At 47.1% G+C, this 23,991-nt stretch overlaps 1 protein-coding gene across 1 annotated transcript in view; it reads left to right on the plus strand.

Moving 5' to 3' along the window:
• ANKRD45 (ankyrin repeat domain 45) overlaps positions 1-23,991 on the plus strand; it is a 485,557-nt gene that overhangs the window by 248,134 nt on the left and 213,432 nt on the right. The gene's annotated exons all lie outside the window — the stretch shown is intronic.

Here is a 23,991-nt window from a genome sequence, read left to right on the forward strand (position 1 = left end):
CCCTACACTCAAACCTCTCTCTATGCAGAGATTCCTTGCTCCTTTCCAGCTAAGGTGATCATATGCAAGTTTGGACAGATCAACATTTTGGCCTGTGCCAGACATTTTTTAGAGAGAGTTAAAGTGATAGTAAAAGATAAAAAGTTTGTCAGAGCTTTTAGAAAGACAGAGAAAAAAACTTTTAAAACTTTTTTAGAACTTTTTAGAAAGTTAGAAGTACTTTTCAGCACTTAGAAAAGAGTGAAAAGAGGAAATGCAAAACTTTTTGGCTATGTGTATATACACTGACCTTGTTTTGTATATTTTTCTCTTATGAAAAGTACAATGACAAGAGTGGTAAGTAGTCTCAAAGCACTTATCCCACCGCTGCACAACCAATGTAGGAGGCTGGACTGGCTTGTAGTGAGTACCAAGGGGTACTTGCACCTTGCACCAGGCCCAGTTATCCCTTATTAGTGTATAGGGTGTCTAGCAGCTTAGGCTGATAGATAATGGTAGCTTAGCAGAGCAGCTTAGGCTGAACTAGGAGACGTGTGAAGCTACTACAGTACCACCTAGTGTCATATGCACAATATCATAAGAAAACACAATACACAGTTATACTAAAAATAAAGGTACTTTATTTTTATGACAATATGCCAAAGTATCTTAGAGTGTACCGTCAGTGAGAGGATAGGAAATATACACAAGATATATATACACAATAGCAAAAATATGCAGTATTGTCTTAGAAAACAGTGCAAACAATGTATAGTTACAATAGGATGCAATAGGGAAACATAGGGATAGGGGCAACACAAACCATATACTCCAAAAGTGGAATGTGAACCACGAATGGACCCCAGACCTATGTGACCTTGTAGAGGGTCGCTGGGACTATTAGAAAATAGTGAGAGTTAGAAAAATAGCCCTCCCCAACACCCTGAAAAGTGAGTGCAAAGTGCACTAAAGTTCCCCTAAGGACAAAGAAGTTGTGTTAGAGGAATAATGCAGGAAAGACACAAACCAGCAATGCAACAACTGTGGATTTCCAATCTAGGATACCTGTGGAACAAGGGGACCAAGTCCAAAAGTCACAAGCAAGTCGGAGATGGGCAGATGCCCAGGAAATGCCAGCTGCGGGTGCAAAGAAGCTTCTACTGGACAGAAGAAGCTGAGGTTTCTGCAGGAACGAAAAGGGCTAGAGACTTCCCCTTTGGTGGACGGATCCCCCTCGCTGTGGAGAGTCGTGCAGAAGTGTTTTTCCGCCGAAAGAACGCCAACAAGCCTTGCTAGCTGCAAATCGTGAGGTTAGCGTTTTTGGACGTTGCTGAGGCCCAGGAGGGACCAGGAGGTCGCAAATTGGACCAGCAGAGAGAGGGGACGTCGAGCAAGACAAGGAGCCCTCTCTGAAGCAGGTAGCAGCCGGAAAAGTGCCAGAAACCGGCACTACGAGGATGCGTGAAACGGTGCTCGCCGAAGTTGCACAAAGGAGTCCCACGTCGCCGGAGTCCAACTTAGAAAGTCGTGCAATGCAGGTTAGAGTGCCGTGGACCCAGGCTTGGCTGTGCACAAAGGATTTCTGCCGGAAGTGCACAGGGGCCGGAGTAGCTGCAAAAGTCGCGGTTCCCAGCAATGCAGCCCAGCGAGGTGAGGCAAGGACTTACCTCCACCAAACTTGGACTGAAGAGTCACTGGACTGTGGGGGTCACTTGGACAGAGTCGCTGGATTCGAGGGACCTCGCTCGTCGTGCTGAGAGGAGACCCAAGGGACCGGTAATGCAGCTTTTTGGTGCCTGCGGTTGCAGGGGGAAGATTCCGTCGACCCACGGGAGATTTCTTCGGAGCTTCTGGTGCAGAGAGGAGGCAGACTACCCCCACAGCATGCACAAGCAGGAAAACAGTCGAGAAGGCGGCAGGATCAGCGTTACAGAGTTGCAGTAGTCGTCTTTGCTACTATGTTGCAGGTTTGCAGGCTTCCAGCGCGGTCAGCAGTCGATTCCTTGGCAGAAGGTGAAGAGAGAGATGCAGAGGAACTCGGATGAGCTCTTGCATTCGTTATCTGAAGTTTCCCCAGAGACAGAGACCCTAAATAGCCAGAAAAGAGGGTTTGGCTACTTAGGAGAGAGGATAGGCTACTAACACCTGAAGGAGCCTATCAGAAGGAGTCTCTGACGTCACCTGGTGGCACTGGCCACTCAGAGCAGTCCAGTGTGCCAGCAGCACCTCTGTTTCCAAGATGGCAGAGGTCTGGAGCACACTGGAGGAGCTCTGGACACCTCCCAGGGGAGGTGCAGGTCAGGGGAGTGGTCTCTCCCCTTTCCTTTGTCCAGTTTCGCGCCAGAGCAGGGCTAAGGGGTCCCCTGAACCGGTGTAGACTGGCTTATGCAGAATTGGGCACCTCTGTGCCCAACAAAGCATTTCCAGAGGCTGGGGGAGGCTACTCCTCCCCTGCCTTCACACCATTTTCCAAAGGGAGAGGGTGTCACACCCTCTCTCAGAGGAAGTTCTTTGTTCTGCCATCCTGGGCCAGGCCTGGCTGGACCCCAGGAGGGCAGATGCCTGTCTGAGGGGTTGGCAGCAGCAGCAGCTGCAGTGAAACCCCAGGAAGGGCAGTTTGGCAGTACCAGGGTCTGTGCTACAGACCACTGGGATCATGGGATTGTGCCAACTATGCCAGGATGGCATAGAGGGGTCAATTCCATGATCATAGACATGTTACATGGCCATATTCGGAGTTACCATTGTGAAGCTACATATAGGTAGTGACCTATATGTAGTGCACGCGTGTAATGGTGTCCCCGCACTCACAAAGTTCAGGGAATTGGCTCTGAACAATGTGGGGGCACCTTGGCTAGTGCCAGGGTGCCCTCACACTAAGTAACTTTGCACCTAACCTTTACCAGGTAAAGGTTAGACATATAGGTGACTTATAAGTTACTTAAGTGCAGTGTAAAATGGCTGTGAAATAACGTGGACGTTATTTCACTCAGGCTGCAGTGGCAGGCCTGTGTAAGAATTGTCAGAGCTCCCTATGGGTGGCAAAAGAAATGCTGCAGCCCATAGGGATCTCCTGGAACCCCAATACCCTGGGTACCTTAGTACCATATACTAGGGAATTATAAGGGTGTTCCAGTAAGCTAATGTAAATTGGTAAAATTGGTCACTAGCCTGTTAGTGACAATTTGAAATAAATGAGAGAGCATAACCACTGAGGTTCTGGTTAGCAGAGCCTCAGTGAGACAGTTAGGCACTATACAGGGAACACACACATATAGGCCACAAACTTATGAGCACTGGGGTCCTGACTAGCAGGGTCCCAGTGACACATAACAAACATACTGAAAACATAGGGTTTTCACTATGAGCACTGGGCCCTGGCTAGCAGGATCCCAGTGAGACAGTGAAAACACCCTGGCATACACTCACAAACAGGCCAAAAGTGGGGGTAACAAGGCTAGAAAGAGGCTACTTTCTCACACAACCCCCCCCCCCAAACGAAGGACAATAAGGCTAACCTTGGCCAGTTGAGACTTTATTGTCTAAGTGGTGATAAGTAGAGAGTAGCTCTGCAATAGACTGGTTACTCCCTTTATCATCCACTATATGGTTACTTCCCTGTGGGGATGTAAACCACCCAGTTTGAAGTTTTTTAGCTAAGCAACAATGTGAAGATGTATTTTCAGAGTTTCTATCAGTAAGTTTTAGTTTAGAGCAGTGGGAATTGTCCACTGAACCTATTTGTAGTGATGGAAATGCCAGACAGAGATGCTGTCTCAGAAAAGCCATAGCTGGGCAAAAACTTTGTCCATATGGCTGGAAGAGAGAACAGGGATGCTGTTTCTCTTGGGTTGGAGCAGGGCAGGGATGCTGTCCTATCAGCTCCACACTAGGGCAGGGATGCTGTCCTAAGTGTTGTGAGGCAGTGCAGAGTTTCTGCACTAAAGTTTCTCTGGGAGGGTTGGAGGGATGCTCCATGTTAACTAAAATGGTGCTCTTTTTGTCACCAATGTTAGTTATCCCACAGAGAGGTACTTCTACCTCAGGGAGTAAAGCTTTGCCAGCTGATGATTCCCTTGGAACAGGTGCCACCCCAGGAGAGGTTTCTCCCACCACAGGAATGGTATCCTGAATGGCAGGGTGGTTAGGGGATACTGTGATACCCTTTTTACCTGTTGATGGAGAGGGATCCTGAGTTTTCAGGCCTTCTCTCCTTTGCTTTTTCATTTCAGTAGAAATGAGAGGGAACAATTCCTCTGGGATGCCCAGCATGGCTGCATGGGCATAAAACTCTACATCAGCCCAACCTGAGGCCTCTAGGTCATTACCTAAGAGACAGTCTACAGGTAAGCTAGGTGATACCACCACCTGCTTAGGGCCAGTAACTCCACCCCAACTAAACTGAATTATAGCTAAGGGAAGAAACTTAGTGGAGTTATGGACATCAATAATCTTATACTGTTGTCCAATGATGTGTTGTTCAGGAGGCACTAGGTTTTCAGTCACCAAAGTGATACTGGCACCTGTGTCCTTGTAGGCCAAGGCCTCAACACCATTTATTGAAACTGTCTGCCTGTACTTATCCATTGTAAGGGGACAAGCAGCCAGTGTGGCAAGGCCAATGCCACTAGGTGTGACAGAAACTGTCTTGGGACTGACTACCCCAGTTTCTATGATGGACCCATAAGTGAACCCAACTACACCCTTTGCTTGACTGTTGCCAGCAGTCCCACCACTAGTACCACTACTGCTAGGGGCACTAGAGCTTGATGTATTAGTGGTGGTAGGCTCAGGGGGTTTACCTGGACAGGACTTATCCCCTGGCCTATGACCTCTGTTTTTACACACAAAGCACCAAGGCTTTTTAATGTGTGCAGGTTGAGAAGAAGAGGAAGAATTAGTTTTATCCCCACCCTCTGAAGAGTGTTTAAGATTTGAAGTGGGATCTTTGGTTTTACCCTTATCCCCATGCTTATCTTGAGATTTTTCACCATCTTTCTTCTTATTGCCATCTTTGTCACCCCCTGTATGAACTTTTCTGTTCACCCTTGTTCTGACCCATTTGTCTGCCTTCTTTCCCAATTCTTGGGGAGAGGTCAGATCAGAGTCTACCAGGTACTGGTGCAACAAATCAGACACACAATTATTAAGTATATGCTCTCTCAGGATTGTGTTATACAGGCTTTCATAATCAGTAACTTTACTGCCATGTAACCACCCCTCCAAGGCCTTCACTGAATGGTCAATGAAATCAACCCAGTCTTGTGAAGACTCCTTTTTGGTCTCTCTGAACTTTATCCTGTATTGTTCAGTGGTTAAGCCATAACCATCCAGGAGTGCATTCTTAAGAACTGTAAAATTATTGGCATCACTTTCTTTCACAGTAAGGAGCCTATCCCTACCTTTTCCATTAAATGATAGCCATAGGATAGCAGCCCACTGCCTTTGAGGGACATCCTGTACAACACAGGCCCTCTCAAGTGCAGCAAACCACTTGTTAATGTCATCCCCCTCCTTATAAGGGGGAACTATCTTGTGCAGATTCCTAGAATCATGCTCTTTTGCAGGATGACTATGGGGAATACTGCTGCTGCCACCATGGGTTTCTAAACCCAACTTCTGTCTTTCCTTCTCTAATTCTAAAGACTGTCTATCCTAATCCAGCTGTTGCTTTTTAAGCTTCAGTCTGGTTTGTTCCACTCTCAATCTATTGAGCTCCCTTTCTAACAATCTGTCATCAGGGTGGGTGGGAGGGACATTTCTAGATACAGAGGTATGATGGGAATGAACAGAAGGAGACCTGTCCCTTACAGAAGCCACCCTAACAGCTTGGCTAACAGAAACATCACTACCAGTATGGTGAGAATAAATGCTTTTGCTATGATGTGAGACAACACTATTTATATGGTGTGGCTCATCATCATTACCAACTATGCTAGACTGTCTAGTAATGGGCAGGCTAGGAAGTTTCTTTCCTGAATCTTTTCCTGGGGGAGTCCCTGGATCAGATTGAGAACCATTAGCTACTTTTTCCACAGATTGGGCACTTATGGCCTTATCCTGTACTCTAAGCATGTTAATTAACAGTTCTAAGGAAGGATTCTTCCCTACACTCAAACCTCTCTCTATGCAGAGATTCCTTGCTCCTTTCCAGCTAAGGTGATCATATGCAAGTTTGGACAGATCAACATTTTGGCCTGTGCCAGACATTTTTTAGAGAGAGTTAAAGTGATAGTAAAAGATAAAAAGTTTGTCAGAGCTTTTAGAAAGACAGAGAAAAAAACTTTTAAAACTTTTTTAGAACTTTTTAGAAAGTTAGAAGTACTTTTCAGCACTTAGAAAAGAGTGAAAAGAGGAAATGCAAAACTTTTTGGCTATGTGTATATACACTGACCTTGTTTTGTATATTTTTCTCTTATGAAAAGTACAATGACAAGAGTGGTAAGTAGTCTCAAAGCACTTATCCCACCGCTGCACAACCAATGTAGGAGGCTGGACTGGCTTGTAGTGAGTACCAAGGGGTACTTGCACCTTGCACCAGGCCCAGTTATCCCTTATTAGTGTATAGGGTGTCTAGCAGCTTAGGCTGATAGATAATGGTAGCTTAGCAGAGCAGCTTAGGCTGAACTAGGAGACGTGTGAAGCTACTACAGTACCACCTAGTGTCATATGCACAATATCATAAGAAAACACAATACACAGTTATACTAAAAATAAAGGTACTTTATTTTTATGACAATATGCCAAAGTATCTTAGAGTGTACCGTCAGTGAGAGGATAGGAAATATACACAAGATATATATACACAATAGCAAAAATATGCAGTATTGTCTTAGAAAACAGTGCAAACAATGTATAGTTACAATAGGATGCAATAGGGAAACATAGGGATAGGGGCAACACAAACCATATACTCCAAAAGTGGAATGTGAACCACGAATGGACCCCAAACCTATGTGACCTTGTAGAGGGTCGCTGGGACTATTAGAAAATAGTGAGAGTTAGAAAAATAACCCTCCCCAACACCCTGAAAAGTGAGTGCAAAGTGCACTAAAGTTCCCCTAAGGACAAAGAAGTTGTGTTAGAGGAATAATGCAGGAAAGACACAAACCAGCAATGCAACAACTGTGGATTTCCAATCTAGGGTACCTGTGGAACAAGGGGACCAAGTCCAAAAGTCACAAGCAAGTCGGAGATGGGCAGATGCCCAGGAAATGCCAGCTGCGGGTGCAAAGAAGCTTCTACTGGACAGAAGAAGCTGAGGTTTCTGCAGGAACGAAAAGGGCTAGAGACTTCCCCTTTGGTGGACGGATCCCCCTCGCAGTGGAGAGTCGTGCAGAAGTGTTTTTCCGCCGAAAGAACGCCAACAAGCCTTGCTAGCTGCAAATCGTGAGGTTAGCGTTTTTGGACGTTGCTGAGGCCCAGGAGGGACCAGAAGGTCGCAAATTGGACCAGCAGAGAGAGGGGACGTCGAGCAAGACAAGGAGCCCTCTCTGAAGCAGGTAGCAGCCGGAGAAGTGCCAGAAACCGGCACTACGAGGATGCGTGAAACGGTGCTCGCCGAAGTTGCACAAAGGAGTCCCACGTCGCCGGAGACCAACTTAGAAAGTCGTGCAATGCAGGTTAGAGTGCCGTGGACCCAGGCTTGGCTGTGCACAAAGGATTTCTGCCGGAAGTGCACAGGGGCCGGAGTAGCTGCAAAAGTCGCGGTTCCCAGCAATGCAGCCCAGCGAGGTGAGGCAAGGACTTACCTCCACCAAACTTGGACTGAAGAGTCACTGGACTGTGGGGGTCACTTGGACAGAGTCGCTGGATTCGAGGGACCTCGCTCGTCGTGCTGAGAGGAGACCCAAGGGACCGGTAATGCAGCTTTTTGGTGCCTGCGGTTGCAGGGGGAAGATTCCGTCGACCCACGGGAGATTTCTTCGGAGCTTCTGGTGCAGAGAGGAGGCAGACTACCCCCACAGCATGCACAAGCAGGAAAACAGTCGAGAAGGCGGCAGGATCAGCGTTACAGAGTTGCAGTAGTCGTCTTTGCTACTATGTTGCAGGTTTGCAGGCTTCCAGCGCGGTCAGCAGTCGATTCCTTGGCAGAAGGTGAAGAGAGAGATGCAGAGGAACTCGGATGAGCTCTTGCATTCGTTATCTGAAGTTTCCCCAGAGACAGAGACCCTAAATAGCCAGAAAAGAGGGTTTGGCTACTTAGGAGAGAGGATAGGCTACTAACACCTGAAGGAGCCTATCAGAAGGAGTCTCTGACGTCACCTGGTGGCACTGGCCACTCAGAGCAGTCCAGTGTGCCAGCAGCACCTCTGTTTCCAAGATGGCAGAGGTCTGGAGCACACTGGAGGAGCTCTGGACACCTCCCAGGGGAGGTGCAGGTCAGGGGAGTGGTCACTCCCCTTTCCTTTGTCCAGTTTCGCGCCAGAGCAGGGCTAAGGGGTCCCCTGAACCGGTGTAGACTGGCTTATGCAGAATTGGGCACCTCTGTGCCCAACAAAGCATTTCCAGAGGCTGGGGGAGGCTACTCCTCCCCTGCCTTCACACCATTTTCCAAAGGGAGAGGGTGTCACACCCTCTCTCAGAGGAAGTTCTTTGTTCTGCCATCCTGGGCCAGGCCTGGCTGGACCCCAGGAGGGCAGATGCCTGTCTGAGGGGTTGGCAGCAGCAGCAGCTGCAGTGAAACCCCAGGAAGGGCAGTTTGGCAGTACCAGGGTCTGTGCTACAGACCACTGGGATCATGGGATTGTGCCAACTATGCCAGGATGGCATAGAGGGGTCAATTCCATGATCATAGACATGTTACATGGCCATATTCGGAGTTACCATTGTGAAGCTACATATAGGTAGTGACCTATATGTAGTGCACGCGTGTAATGGTGTCCCCGCACTCACAAAGTTCAGGGAATTGGCTCTGAACAATGTGGGGGCACCTTGGCTAGTGCCAGGGTGCCCTCACACTAAGTAACTTTGCACCTAACCTTTACCAGGTAAAGGTTAGACATATAGGTGACTTATAAGTTACTTAAGTGCAGTGTAAAATGGCTGTGAAATAACGTGGACGTTATTTCACTCAGGCTGCAGTGGCAGGCCTGTGTAAGAATTGTCAGAGCTCCCTATGGGTGGCAAAAGAAATGCTGCAGCCCATAGGGATCTCCTGGAACCCCAATACCCTGGGTACCTTAGTACCATATACTAGGGAATTATAAGGGTGTTCCAGTAAGCTAATGTAAATTGGTAAAATTGGTCACTAGCCTGTTAGTGACAATTTGAAATAAATGAGAGAGCATAACCACTGAGGTTCTGGTTAGCAGAGCCTCAGTGAGACAGTTAGGCACTATACAGGGAACACACACATATAGGCCACAAACTTATGAGCACTGGGGTCCTGACTAGCAGGGTCCCAGTGACACATAACAAACATACTGAAAACATAGGGTTTTCACTATGAGCACTGGGCCCTGGCTAGCAGGATCCCAGTGAGACAGTGAAAACACCCTGGCATACACTCACAAACAGGCCAAAAGTGGGGGTAACAAGGCTAGAAAGAGGCTACTTTCTCACACAACCCCCCCCCCCAAACGAAGGACAATAAGGCTAACCTTGGCCAGTTGAGACTTTATTGTCTAAGTGGTGATAAGTAGAGAGTAGCTCTGCAATAGACTGGTTACTCCCTTTATCATCCACTATATGGTTACTTCCCTGTGGGGATGTAAACCACCCAGTTTGAAGTTTTTTAGCTAAGCAACAATGTGAAGATGTATTTTCAGAGTTTCTATCAGTAAGTTTTAGTTTAGAGCAGTGGGAATTGTCCACTGAACCTATTTGTAGTGATGGAAATGCCAGACAGGGATGCTGTCTCAGAAAAGCCATAGCTGGGCAAAAACTTTGTCCATATGGCTGGAAGAGAGAACAGGGATGCTGTTTCTCTTGGGTTGGAGCAGGGCAGGGATGCTGTCCTATCAGCTCCACACTAGGGCAGGGATGCTGTCCTAAGTGTTGTGAGGCAGTGCAGAGTTTCTGCACTAAAGTTTCTCTGGGAGGGTTGGAGGGATGCTCCATGTTAACTAAAATGGTGCTCTTTTTGTCACCAATGTTAGTTATCCCACAGAGAGGTACTTCTACCTCAGGGAGTACAGCTTTGCCAGCTGATGATTCCCTTGGAACAGGTGCCACCCCAGGAGAGGTTTCTCCCACCACAGGAATGGTATCCTGAATGGCAGGGTGGTTAGGGGATACTGTGATACCCTTTTTACCTGTTGATGGAGAGGGATCCTGAGTTTTCAGGCCTTCTCTCCTTTGCTTTTTCATTTCAGTAGAAATGAGAGGGAACAATTCCTCTGGGATGCCCAGCATGGCTGCATGGGCATAAAACTCTACATCAGCCCAACCTGAGGCCTCTAGGTCATTACCTAAGAGACAGTCTACAGGTAAGCTAGGTGATACCACCACCTGCTTAGGGCCAGTAACTCCACCCCAACTAAACTGAATTATAGCTAAGGGAAGAAACTTAGTGGAGTTATGGACATCAATAATCTTATACTGTTGTCCAATGATGTGTTGTTCAGGAGGCACTAGGTTTTCAGTCACCAAAGTGATACTGGCACCTGTGTCCTTGTAGGCCAAGGCCTCAACACCATTTATTGAAACTGTCTGCCTGTACTTATCCATTGTAAGGGGACAAGCAGCCAGTGTGGCAAGGCCAATGCCACTAGGTGTGACAGAAACTGTCTTGGGACTGACTACCCCAGTTTCTATGATGGACCCATAAGTGAACCCAACTACACCCTTTGCTTGACTGTTGCCAGCAGTCCCACCACTAGTACCACTACTGCTAGGGGCACTAGAGCTTGATGTATTAGTGGTGGTAGGCTCAGGGGGTTTACCTGGACAGGACTTATCCCCTGGCCTATGACCTCTGTTTTTACACACAAAGCACCAAGGCTTTTTAATGTGTGCAGGTTGAGAAGAAGAGGAAGAATTAGTTTTATCCCCACCCTCTGAAGAGTGTTTAAGATTTGAAGTGGGATCTTTGGTTTTACCCTTATCCCCATGCTTATCTTGAGATTTTTCACCATCTTTCTTCTTATTGCCATCTTTGTCACCCCCTGTATGAACTTTTCTGTTCACCCTTGTTCTGACCCATTTGTCTGCCTTCTTTCCCAATTCTTGGGGAGAGGTCAGATCAGAGTCTACCAGGTACTGGTGCAACAAATCAGACACACAATTATTAAGTATATGCTCTCTCAGGATTGTGTTATACAGGCTTTCATAATCAGTAACTTTACTGCCATGTAACCACCCCTCCAAGGCCTTCACTGAATGGTCAATGAAATCAACCCAGTCTTGTGAAGACTCCTTTTTGGTCTCTCTGAACTTTATCCTGTATTGTTCAGTGGTTAAGCCATAACCATCCAGGAGTGCATTCTTAAGAACTGTAAAATTATTGGCATCACTTTCTTTCACAGTAAGGAGCCTATCCCTACCTTTTCCATTAAATGATAGCCATAGGATAGCAGCCCACTGCCTTTGAGGGACATCCTGTACAACACCGGCCCTCTCAAGTGCAGCAAACCACTTGTTAATGTCATCCCCCTCCTTATAAGGGGGAACTATCTTGTGCAGATTCCTGGAATCATGCTCTTTTGCAGGATGACTATGGGGAATACTGCTGCTGCCACCATGGGTTTCTAAACCCAACTTCTGTCTTTCCTTCTCTAATTCTAAAGACTGTCTATCCAAATCCAGCTGTTGCTTTTTAAGCTTCAGTCTGGTTTGTTCCACTCTCAATCTATTGAGCTCCCTTTCTAACAATCTGTCATCAGGGTGGGTGGGAGGGACATTTCTAGATACAGAGGTATGATGGGAATGAACAGAAGGAGACCTGTCCCTTACAGAAGCCACCCTAACAGCTTGGCTAACAGAAACATCACTACCAGTATGGTGAGAATAAATGCTTTTGCTATGATGTGAGACAACACTATTTATATGGTGTGGCTCATCATCATTACCAACTATGCTAGACTGTCTAGTAATGGGCAGGCTAGGAAGTTTCTTTCCTGAATCTTTTCCTGGGGGAGTCCCTGGATCAGATTGAGAACCATTAGCTACTTTTTCCACAGATTGGGCACTTATGGCCTTATCCTGTACTCTAAGCATGTTAATTAACAGTTCTAAGGAAGGATTCTTCCCTACACTCAAACCTCTCTCTATGCAGAGATTCCTTGCTCCTTTCCAGCTAAGGTGATCATATGCAAGTTTGGACAGATCAACATTTTGGCCTGTGCCAGACATTTTTTAGAGAGAGTTAAAGTGATAGTAAAAGATAAAAAGTTTGTCAGAGCTTTTAGAAAGACAGAGAAAAAAACTTTTAAAACTTTTTTAGAACTTTTTAGAAAGTTAGAAGTACTTTTCAGCACTTAGAAAAGAGTGAAAAGAGGAAATGCAAAACTTTTTGGCTATGTGTATATACACTGACCTTGTTTTGTATATTTTTCTCTTATGAAAAGTACAATGACAAGAGTGGTAAGTAGTCTCAAAGCACTTATCCCACCGCTGCACAACCAATGTAGGAGGCTGGACTGGCTTGTAGTGAGTACCAAGGGGTACTTGCACCTTGCACCAGGCCCAGTTATCCCTTATTAGTGTATAGGGTGTCTAGCAGCTTAGGCTGATAGATAATGGTAGCTTAGCAGAGCAGCTTAGGCTGAACTAGGAGACGTGTGAAGCTACTACAGTACCACCTAGTGTCATATGCACAATATCATAAGAAAACACAATACACAGTTATACTAAAAATAAAGGTACTTTATTTTTATGACAATATGCCAAAGTATCTTAGAGTGTACCCTCAGTGAGAGGATAGGAAATATACACAAGATATATATACACAATAGCAAAAATATGCAGTATAGTCTTAGAAAACAGTGCAAACAATGTATAGTTACAATAGGATGCAATAGGGAAACATAGGGATAGGGGCAACACAAACCATATACTCCAAAAGTGGAATGTGAACCACGAATGGACCCCAAACCTATGTGACCTTGTAGAGGGTCGCTGGGACTATTAGAAAATAGTGAGAGTTAGAAAAATAACCCTCCCCAAGACCCTGAAAAGTGAGTGCAAAGTGCACTAAAGTTCCCCTAAGGACAAAGAAGTTGTGTTAGAGGAATAATGCAGGAAAGACACAAACCAGCAATGCAACAACTGTGGATTTCCAATCTAGGGTACCTGTGGAACAAGGGGACCAAGTCCAAAAGTCACAAGCAAGTCGGAGATGGGCAGATGCCCAGGAAATGCCAGCTGCGGGTGCAAAGAAGCTTCTACTGGACAGAAGAAGCTGAGGTTTCTGCAGGAACGAAAAGGGCTAGAGACTTCCCCTTTGGTGGACGGATCCCTCTCGCTGTGGAGAGTCGTGCAAAAGTGTTTTCCCGCCGAAAGAACGCCAACAAGCCTTGCTAGCTGCAAATCGTGAGGTTAGCGTTTTTGGACGTTGCTGAGGCCCAGGAGGGACCAGGAGGTCGCAAATTGGACCAGCAGAGAGAGGGGACGACGAGCAAGACAAGGAGCCCTCTCTGAAGCAGGTAGCAGCCGGAGAAGTGCCAGAAACCGGCACTACGAGGATGCGTGAAACAGTGCTCGCCGAAGTTGCACAAAGGAGTCCCACGTCGCCGGAGACCAACTTAGAAAGTCGTGCAATGCAGGTTAGAGTGCCGTGGACCCAGGCTTGGCTGTGCACAAAGGATTTCCACCGGAAGTGCACAGGGGCCGGAGTAGCTGCAAAAGTCGCAGTTCCCAGCAATGCAGCCCAGCGAGGTGAGGCAAGGACTTACCTTCACCAAACTTGGACTGAAGAGTCACTGGACTGTGGGGGTCACTTGGACAGAGTCGCTGGATTCGAGGGACCTCGCTCGTTGTGCTGAGAGGAGACCCAAGGGACCGGTAATGCAGCTTTTTGGTGCCTGCGGTTGCAGGGGGAAGATTCCGTCGACCCACGGGAGATTTCTTCGGAGCTTCTGGTGCAGAGAGGAGGCAGACTACCCCCACAGCATGCACAAGCAGGAAAACAGTCGAGAAGGCGGCAGGATCAGCGTTACAGAGTTGCAGTAGTCGTCTTTGCTACTATGTTGCAGGTTTGCAGGCTTCCAGCGCGGTCAGCAGTCGATTCCTTGGCAGAAGGTGAAGAGAGAGATGCAGAGGAACTCGGATGAGCTCTTGCATTCGTTATCTGAAGTTTCCCCAGAGACAGAGACCCTAAATAGCCAGAAAAGAGGGTTTGGCTACTTAGGAGAGAGGATAGGCTACTAACACCTGAAGGAGCCTATCAGAAGGAGTCTCTGACGTCACCTGGTGGCACTGGCCACTCAGAGCAGTCCAGTGTGCCAGCAGCACCTCTGTTTCCAAGATGGCAGAGGTCTGGAGCACACTGGAGGAGCTCTGGACACCTCCCAGGGGAGGTGCAGGTCAGGGGAGTGGTCACTCCCCTTTCCTTTGTCCAGTTTCGCGCCAGAGCAGGGCTAAGGGGTCCCCTGAACCGGTGTAGACTGGCTTATGCAGAATTGGGCACCTCTGTGCCCAACAAAGCATTTCCAGAGGCTGGGGGAGGCTACTCCTCCCCTGCCTTCACACCATTTTCCAAAGGGAGAGGGTGTCACACCCTCTCTCAGAGGAAGTTCTTTGTTCTGCCATCCTGGGCCAGGCCTGGCTGGACCCCAGGAGGGCAGATGCCTGTCTGAGGGGTTGGCAGCCGCAGCAGCTGCAGTGAAACCCCATGAAGGGCTGTTTGGCAGTACCAGGGTCTGTGCTACAGACCACTGGGATCATGGGATTGTGCCAACTATGCCAGGATGGCATAGAGGGGTCAATTCCATGATCATAGACATGTTACATGGCCATATTCGGAGTTACCATTGTGAAGCTACATATAGGTAGTGACCTATATGTAGTGCACGCGTGTAATGGTGTCCCCGCACTCACAAAGTTCAGGGAATTGGCTCTGAACAATGTGGGGGCACCTTGGCTAGTGCCAGGGTGCCCTCACACTAAGTAACTTTGCACCTAACCTTTACCAGGTAAAGGTTAGACATATAGGTGACTTATAAGTTACTTAAGTGCAGTGTAAAATGGCTGTGAAATAACGTGGACGTTATTTCACTCAGGCTGCAGTGGCAGGCCTGTGTGAGAATTGTCAGAGCTCCCTATGGGTGGCAAAAGAAATCCTGCAGCCCATAGGGATCTCCTGGAACCCCAATACCCTGGGTACCTTAGTACCATATACTAGGGAATTATAAGGGTGTTCCAGTAAGCTAATGTAAATTGGTAAAATTGGTCACTAGCCTGTTAGTGACAATTTGAAATAAATGAGAGAGCATAACCACTGAGGTTCTGGTTAGCAGAGCCTCAGTGAGACAGTTAGGCACTACACAGGGAACACACACATATAGGCCACAAACTTATGAGCACTGGGGTCCTGACTAGCAGGGTCCCAGTGACACATAACAAACATACTGAAAACATAGGGTTTTCACTATGAGCACTGGGCCCTGGCTAGCAGGATCCCAGTGAGACAGTGAAAACACCCTGGCATACACTCACAAACAGGCCAAAAGTGGGGGTAACAAGGCTAGAAAGAGGCTACTTTCTCACACAACCCCCCCCCCCCAAACGAAGGACAATATGGCTAACCTTGGCCAGTTGAGACTTTATTGTCTAAGTGGTGATAAGTAGAGAGTAGCTCTGCAATAGACTGGTTACTCCCTTTATCATCCACTATATGGTTACTTCCCTGTGGGGATGTAAACCACCCAGTTTGAAGTTTTTTAGCTAAGCAACAATGTGAAGATGTATTTCAGAGTTTCTATCAGTAAGTTTTAGTTTAGAGCAGTGGGAATTGTCCACTGAACCTATTTGTAGTGATGGAAATGCCAGACAGGGATGCTGTCTCAGAAAAGCCATAGCTGGGCAAAAACTTTGTCCATATGGCTGGAAGAGAGAACAGGGATGCTGTTTCTCTTGGGTTGGAGCAGGGCAGGGATGCTGTCCTATCAGCTCCACACTAGGGCAGGGATGCTGTCCTAAGTGTTGTGAGGCAGTGCAGAGTTTCTGCACTAAAGTTTCTCTGGGAGGGTTGGAGGGATGCTCCATGTTAACTAAAATGGTGCTCTTTTTGTCACCAATGTTAGTTATCCCACAGAGAGGTACTTCTACCTCAGGGAGTACAGCTTTGCCAGCTGATGATTCCCTTGGAACAGGTGCCACCCCAGGAGAGGTTTCTCCCACCACAGGAATGGTATCCTGAATGGCAGGGTGGTTAGGGGATACTGTGATACCCTTTTTACCTGTTGATGGAGAGGGATCCTGAGTTTTCAGGCCTTCTCTCCTTTGCTTTTTCATTTCAGTAGAAATGAGAGGGAACAATTCCTCTGGGATGCCCAGCATGGCTGCATGGGCATAAAACTCTACATCAGCCCAACCTGAGGCCTCTAGGTCATTACCTAAGAGACAGTCTACAGGTAAGCTAGGTGATACCACCACCTGCTTAGGGCCAGTAACTCCACCCCAACTAAACTGAATTATAGCTAAGGGAAGAAACTTAGTGGAGTTATGGACATCAATAATCTTATACTGTTGTCCAATGATGTGTTGTTCAGGAGGCACTAGGTTTTCAGTCACCAAAGTGATACTGGCACCTGTGTCCTTGTAGGCCAAGGCCTCAACACCATTTATTGAAACTGTCTGCCTGTACTTATCCATTGTAAGGGGACAAGCAGCCAGTGTGGGCAAGGCCAATGCCACTAGGTGTGACAGAAACTGTCTTGGGACTGACTACCCCAGTTTCTATGATGGACCCATAAGTGAACCCAACTACACCCTTTGCTTGACTGTTGCCAGCAGTCCCACCACTAGTACCACTACTGCTAGGGGCACTAGAGCTTGATGTATTAGTGGTGGTAGGCTCAGGGGGTTTACCTGGACAGGACTTATCCCCTGGCCTATGACCTCTGTTTTTACACACAAAGCACAAGGCTTTTTAATGTGTGCAGGTTGAGAAGAAGAGGAAGAATTAGTTTTATCCCCACCCTCTGAAGAGTGTTTAAGATTTGAAGTGGGATCTTTGGTTTTACCCTTATCCCCATGCTTATCTTGAGATTTTTCACCATCTTTCTTCTTATTGCCATCTTTGTCACCCCCTGTATGAACTTTTCTGTTCACCCTTGTTCTGACCCATTTGTCTGCCTTCTTTCCCAATTCTTGGGGAGAGGTCAGATCAGAGTCTACCAGGTACTGGTGCAACAAATCAGACACACAATTATTAAGTATATGCTCTCTCAGGATTGTGTTATACAGGCTTTCATAATCAGTAACTTTACTGCCATGTAACCACCCCTCCAAGGCCTTCACTGAATGGTCAATGAAATCAACCCAGTCTTGTGAAGACTCCTTTTTGGTCTCTCTGAACTTTATCCTGTATTGTTCAGTGGTTAAGCCATAACCATCCAGGAGTGCATCCTTAAGAACTGTAAAATTATTGGCATCACTTTCTTTCACAGTAAGGAGCCTATCCCTACCTTTTCCATTAAATGATAGCCAAAGGATAGCAGCCCACTGCCTTTGAGGGACATCCTGTACAACACAGGCCCTCTCAAGTGCAGCAAACCACTTGTTAATGTCATCCCCCTCCTTATAAGGGGGAACTATCTTGTGCAGATTCCTGGAATCATGCTCTTTTGCAGGATGACTATGGGGAATACTGCTGCTGCCACCATGGGTTTCTAAACCCAACTTCTGTCTTTCCTTCTCTAATTCTAAAGACTGTCTATCCAAATCCAGCTGTTGCTTTTTAAGCTTCAGTCTGGTTTGTTCCACTCTCAATCTATTGAGCTCCCTTTCTAACAATCTGTCATCAGGGTGGGTGGGAGGGACATTTCTAGATACAGAGGTATGATGGGAATGAACAGAAGGAGACCTGTCCCTTACAGAAGCCACCCTAACAGCTTGGCTAACAGAAACATCACTACCAGTATGGTGAGAATAAATGCTTTTGCTATGATGTGAGACAACACTATTTATATGGTGTGGCTCATCATCATTACCAACTATGCTAGACTGTCTAGTAATGGGCAGGCTAGGAAGTTTCTTTCCTGAATCTTTTCCTGGGGGAGTCCCTGGATCAGATTGAGAACCATTAGCTACTTTTTCCACAGATTGGGCACTTATGGCCTTATCCTGTACTCTAAGCATGTTAATTAACAGTTCTAAGGAAGGATTCTTCCCTACACTCAAACCTCTCTCTATGCAGAGATTCCTTGCTCCTTTCCAGCTAAGGTGATCATATGCAAGTTTGGACAGATCAACATTTTGGCCTGTGCCAGACATTTTTTAGAGAGAGTTAAAGTGATAGTAAAAGATAAAAAGTTTGTCAGAGCTTTTAGAAAGACAGAGAAAAAAACTTTTAAAACTTTTTTAGAACTTTTTAGAAAGTTAGAAGTACTTTTCAGCACTTAGAAAAGAGTGAAAAGAGGAAATGCTAAACTTTTTGGCTATGTGTATATACACTGACCTTGTTTTGTATATTTTTCTCTTATGAAAAGTACAATGACAAGAGTGGTAAGTAGTCTCAAAGCACTTATCCCACCGCTGCACAACCAATGTAGGAGGCTGGACTGGCTTGTAGTGAGTACCAAGGGGTACTTGCACCTTGCACCAGGCCCAGTTATCCCTTATTAGTGTATAGGGTGTCTAGCAGCTTAGGCTGATAGATAATGGTAGCTTAGCAGAGCAGCTTAGGCTGAACTAGGAGACGTGTGAAGCTACTACAGTACCACCTAGTGTCATATGCACAATATCATAAGAAAACACAATACACAGTTATACTAAAAATAAAGGTACTTTATTTTTATGACAATATGCCAAAGTATCTTAGAGTGTACCGTCAGTGAGAGGATAGGAAATATACACAAGATATATATACACAATAGCAAAAATATGCAGTATTGTCTTAGAAAACAGTGCAAACAATGTATAGTTACAATAGGATGCAATAGGGAAACATAGGGATAGGGGCAACACAAACCATATACTCCAAAAGTGGAATGTGAACCACGAATGGACCCCAAACCTATGTGACCTTGTAGAGGGTCGCTGGGACTATTAGAAAATAGTGAGAGTTAGAAAAATAACCCTCCCCAAGACCCTGAAAAGTGAGTGCAAAGTGCACTAAAGTTCCCCTAAGGACAAAGAAGTTGTGTTAGAGGAATAATGCAGGAAAGACACAAACCAGCAATGCAACAACTGTGGATTTCCAATCTAGGGTACCTGTGGAACAAGGGGACCAAGTCCAAAAGTCACAAGCAAGTCGGAGATGGGCAGATGCCCAGGAAATGCCAGCTGCGGGTGCAAAGAAGCTTCTACTGGACAGAAGAAGCTGAGGTTTCTGCAGGAACGAAAAGGGCTAGAGACTTCCCCTTTGGTGGACGGATCCCCCTCGCAGTGGAGAGTCGTGCAGAAGTGTTTTTCCGCCGAAAGAACGCCAACAAGCCTTGCTAGCTGCAAATCGTGAGGTTAGCGTTTTTGGACGTTGCTGAGGCCCAGGAGGGACCAGAAGGTCGCAAATTGGACCAGCAGAGAGAGGGGACGTCGAGCAAGACAAGGAGCCCTCTCTGAAGCAGGTAGCAGCCGGAGAAGTGCCAGAAACCGGCACTACGAGGATGCGTGAAACGGTGCTCGCCGAAGTTGCACAAAGGAGTCCCACGTCGCCGGAGACCAACTTAGAAAGTCGTGCAATGCAGGTTAGAGTGCCGTGGACCCAGGCTTGGCTGTGCACAAAGGATTTCTGCCGGAAGTGCACAGGGGCCGGAGTAGCTGCAAAAGTCGCGGTTCCCAGCAATGCAGCCCAGCGAGGTGAGGCAAGGACTTACCTCCACCAAACTTGGACTGAAGAGTCACTGGACTGTGGGGGTCACTTGGACAGAGTCGCTGGATTCGAGGGACCTCGCTCGTCGTGCTGAGAGGGGACCCAAGGGACCGGTAATGCAGCTTTTTGGTGGCTGCGGTTGCAGGGGGAAGATTCCGTCGACCCACGGGAGATTTCTTCGGAGCTTCTGGTGCAGAGAGGAGGCAGACTACCCCCACAGCATGCACAAGCAGGAAAACAGTCGAGAAGGCGGCAGGATCAGCGTTACAGAGTTGCAGTAGTCGTCTTTGCTACTATGTTGCAGGTTTGCAGGCTTCCAGCGCGGTCAGCAGTCGATTCCTTGGCAGAAGGTGAAGAGAGAGATGCAGAGGAACTCGGATGAGCTCTTGCATTCGTTATCTGAAGTTTCCCCAGAGACAGAGACCCTAAATAGCCAGAAAAGAGGGTTTGGCTACTTAGGAGAGAGGATAGGCTACTAACACCTGAAGGAGCCTATCAGAAGGAGTCTCTGACGTCACCTGGTGGCACTGGCCACTCAGAGCAGTCCAGTGTGCCAGCAGCACCTCTGTTTCCAAGATGGCAGAGGTCTGGAGCACACTGGAGGAGCTCTGGACACCTCCCAGGGGAGGTGCAGGTCAGGGGAGTGGTCACTCCCCTTTCCTTTGTCCAGTTTCGCGCCAGAGCAGGGCTAAGGGGTCCCCTGAACCGGTGTAGACTGGCTTATGCAGAATTGGGCACCTCTGTGCCCAACAAAGCATTTCCAGAGGCTGGGGGAGGCTACTCCTCCCCTGCCTTCACACCATTTTCCAAAGGGAGAGGGTGTCACACCCTCTCTCAGAGGAAGTTCTTTGTTCTGCCATCCTGGGCCAGGCCTGGCTGGACCCCAGGAGGGCAGATGCCTGTCTGAGGGGTTGGCAGCAGCAGCAGCTGCAGTGAAACCCCAGGAAGGGCAGTTTGGCAGTACCAGGGTCTGTGCTACAGACCACTGGGATCATGGGATTGTGCCAACTATGCCAGGATGGCATAGAGGGGTCAATTCCATGATCATAGACATGTTACATGGCCATATTCGGAGTTACCATTGTGAAGCTACATATAGGTAGTGACCTATATGTAGTGCACGCGTGTAATGGTGTCCCCGCACTCACAAAGTTCAGGGAATTGGCTCTGAACAATGTGGGGGCACCTTGGCTAGTGCCAGGGTGCCCTCACACTAAGTAACTTTGCACCTAACCTTTACCAGGTAAAGGTTAGACATATAGGTGACTTATAAGTTACTTAAGTGCAGTGTAAAATGGCTGTGAAATAACGTGGACGTTATTTCACTCAGGCTGCAGTGGCAGGCCTGTGTAAGAATTGTCAGAGCTCCCTATGGGTGGCAAAAGAAATGCTGCAGCCCATAGGGATCTCCTGGAACCCCAATACCCTGGGTACCTTAGTACCATATACTAGGGAATTATAAGGGTGTTCCAGTAAGCTAATGTAAATTGGTAAAATTGGTCACTAGCCTGTTAGTGACAATTTGAAATAAATGAGAGAGCATAACCACTGAGGTTCTGGTTAGCAGAGCCTCAGTGAGACAGTTAGGCACTATACAGGGAACACACACATATAGGCCACAAACTTATGAGCACTGGGGTCCTGACTAGCAGGGTCCCAGTGACACATAACAAACATACTGAAAACATAGGGTTTTCACTATGAGCACTGGGCCCTGGCTAGCAGGATCCCAGTGAGACAGTGAAAACACCCTGGCATACACTCACAAACAGGCCAAAAGTGGGGGTAACAAGGCTAGAAAGAGGCTACTTTCTCACACAACCCCCCCCCCCCAAACGAAGGACAATAAGGCTAACCTTGGCCAGTTGAGACTTTATTGTCTAAGTGGTGATAAGTAGAGAGTAGCTCTGCAATAGACTGGTTACTCCCTTTATCATCCACTATATGGTTACTTCCCTGTGGGGATGTAAACCACCCAGTTTGAAGTTTTTTAGCTAAGCAACAATGTGAAGATGTATTTTCAGAGTTTCTATCAGTAAGTTTTAGTTTAGAGCAGTGGGAATTGTCCACTGAACCTATTTGTAGTGATGGAAATGCCAGACAGGGATGCTGTCTCAGAAAAGCCATAGCTGGGCAAAAACTTTGTCCATATGGCTGGAAGAGAGAACAGGGATGCTGTTTCTCTTGGGTTGGAGCAGGGCAGGGATGCTGTCCTATCAGCTCCACACTAGGGCAGGGATGCTGTCCTAAGTGTTGTGAGGCAGTGCAGAGTTTCTGCACTAAAGTTTCTCTGGGAGGGTTGGAGGGATGCTCCATGTTAACTAAAATGGTGCTCTTTTTGTCACCAATGTTAGTTATCCCACAGAGAGGTACTTCTACCTCAGGGAGTACAGCTTTGCCAGCTGATGATTCCCTTGGAACAGGTGCCACCCCAGGAGAGGTTTCTCCCACCACAGGAATGGTATCCTGAATGGCAGGGTGGTTAGGGGATACTGTGATACCCTTTTTACCTGTTGATGGAGAGGGATCCTGAGTTTTCAGGCCTTCTCTCCTTTGCTTTTTCATTTCAGTAGAAATGAGAGGGAACAATTCCTCTGGGATGCCCAGCATGGCTGCATGGGCATAAAACTCTACATCAGCCCAACCTGAGGCCTCTAGGTCATTACCTAAGAGACAGTCTACAGGTAAGCTAGGTGATACCACCACCTGCTTAGGGCCAGTAACTCCACCCCAACTAAACTGAATTATAGCTAAGGGAAGAAACTTAGTGGAGTTATGGACATCAATAATCTTATACTGTTGTCCAATGATGTGTTGTTCAGGAGGCACTAGGTTTTCAGTCACCAAAGTGATACTGGCACCTGTGTCCTTGTAGGCCAAGGCCTCAACACCATTTATTGAAACTGTCTGCCTGTACTTATCCATTGTAAGGGGACAAGCAGCCAGTGTGGCAAGGCCAATGCCACTAGGTGTGACAGAAACTGTCTTGGGACTGACTACCCCAGTTTCTATGATGGACCCATAAGTGAACCCAACTACACCCTTTGCTTGACTGTTGCCAGCAGTCCCACCACTAGTACCACTACTGCTAGGGGCACTAGAGCTTGATGTATTAGTGGTGGTAGGCTCAGGGGGTTTACCTGGACAGGACTTATCCCCTGGCCTATGACCTCTGTTTTTACACACAAAGCACCAAGGCTTTTTAATGTGTGCAGGTTGAGAAGAAGAGGAAGAATTAGTTTTATCCCCACCCTCTGAAGAGTGTTTAAGATTTGAAGTGGGATCTTTGGTTTTACCCTTATCCCCATGCTTATCTTGAGATTTTTCACCATCTTTCTTCTTATTGCCATCTTTGTCACCCCCTGTATGAACTTTTCTGTTCACCCTTGTTCTGACCCATTTGTCTGCCTTCTTTCCCAATTCTTGGGGAGAGGTCAGATCAGAGTCTACCAGGTACTGGTGCAACAAATCAGACACACAATTATTAAGTATATGCTCTCTCAGGATTGTGTTATACAGGCTTTCATAATCAGTAACTTTACTGCCATGTAACCACCCCTCCAAGGCCTTCACTGAATGGTCAATGAAATCAACCCAGTCTTGTGAAGACTCCTTTTTGGTCTCTCTGAACTTTATCCTGTATTGTTCAGTGGTTAAGCCATAACCATCCAGGAGTGCATTCTTAAGAACTGTAAAATTATTGGCATCACTTTCTTTCACAGTAAGGAGCCTATCCCTACCTTTTCCATTAAATGATAGCCATAGGATAGCAGCCCACTGCCTTTGAGGGACATCCTGTACAACACAGGCCCTCTCAAGTGCAGCAAACCACTTGTTAATGTCATCCCCCTCCTTATAAGGGGGAACTATCTTGTGCAGATTCCTGGAATCATGCTCTTTTGCAGGATGACTATGGGGAATACTGCTGCTGCCACCATGGGTTTCTAAACCCAACTTCTGTCTTTCCTTCTCTAATTCTAAAGACTGTCTATCCAAATCCAGCTGTTGCTTTTTAAGCTTCAGTCTGGTTTGTTCCACTCTCAATCTATTGAGCTCCCTTTCTAACAATCTGTCATCAGGGTGGGTGGGAGGGACAT

Source organism: Pleurodeles waltl, chromosome 4_2 (assembly GCF_031143425.1).
Source record: "Pleurodeles waltl isolate 20211129_DDA chromosome 4_2, aPleWal1.hap1.20221129, whole genome shotgun sequence".
Classification (NCBI taxonomy): domain Eukaryota; kingdom Metazoa; phylum Chordata; class Amphibia; order Caudata; family Salamandridae; genus Pleurodeles; species Pleurodeles waltl.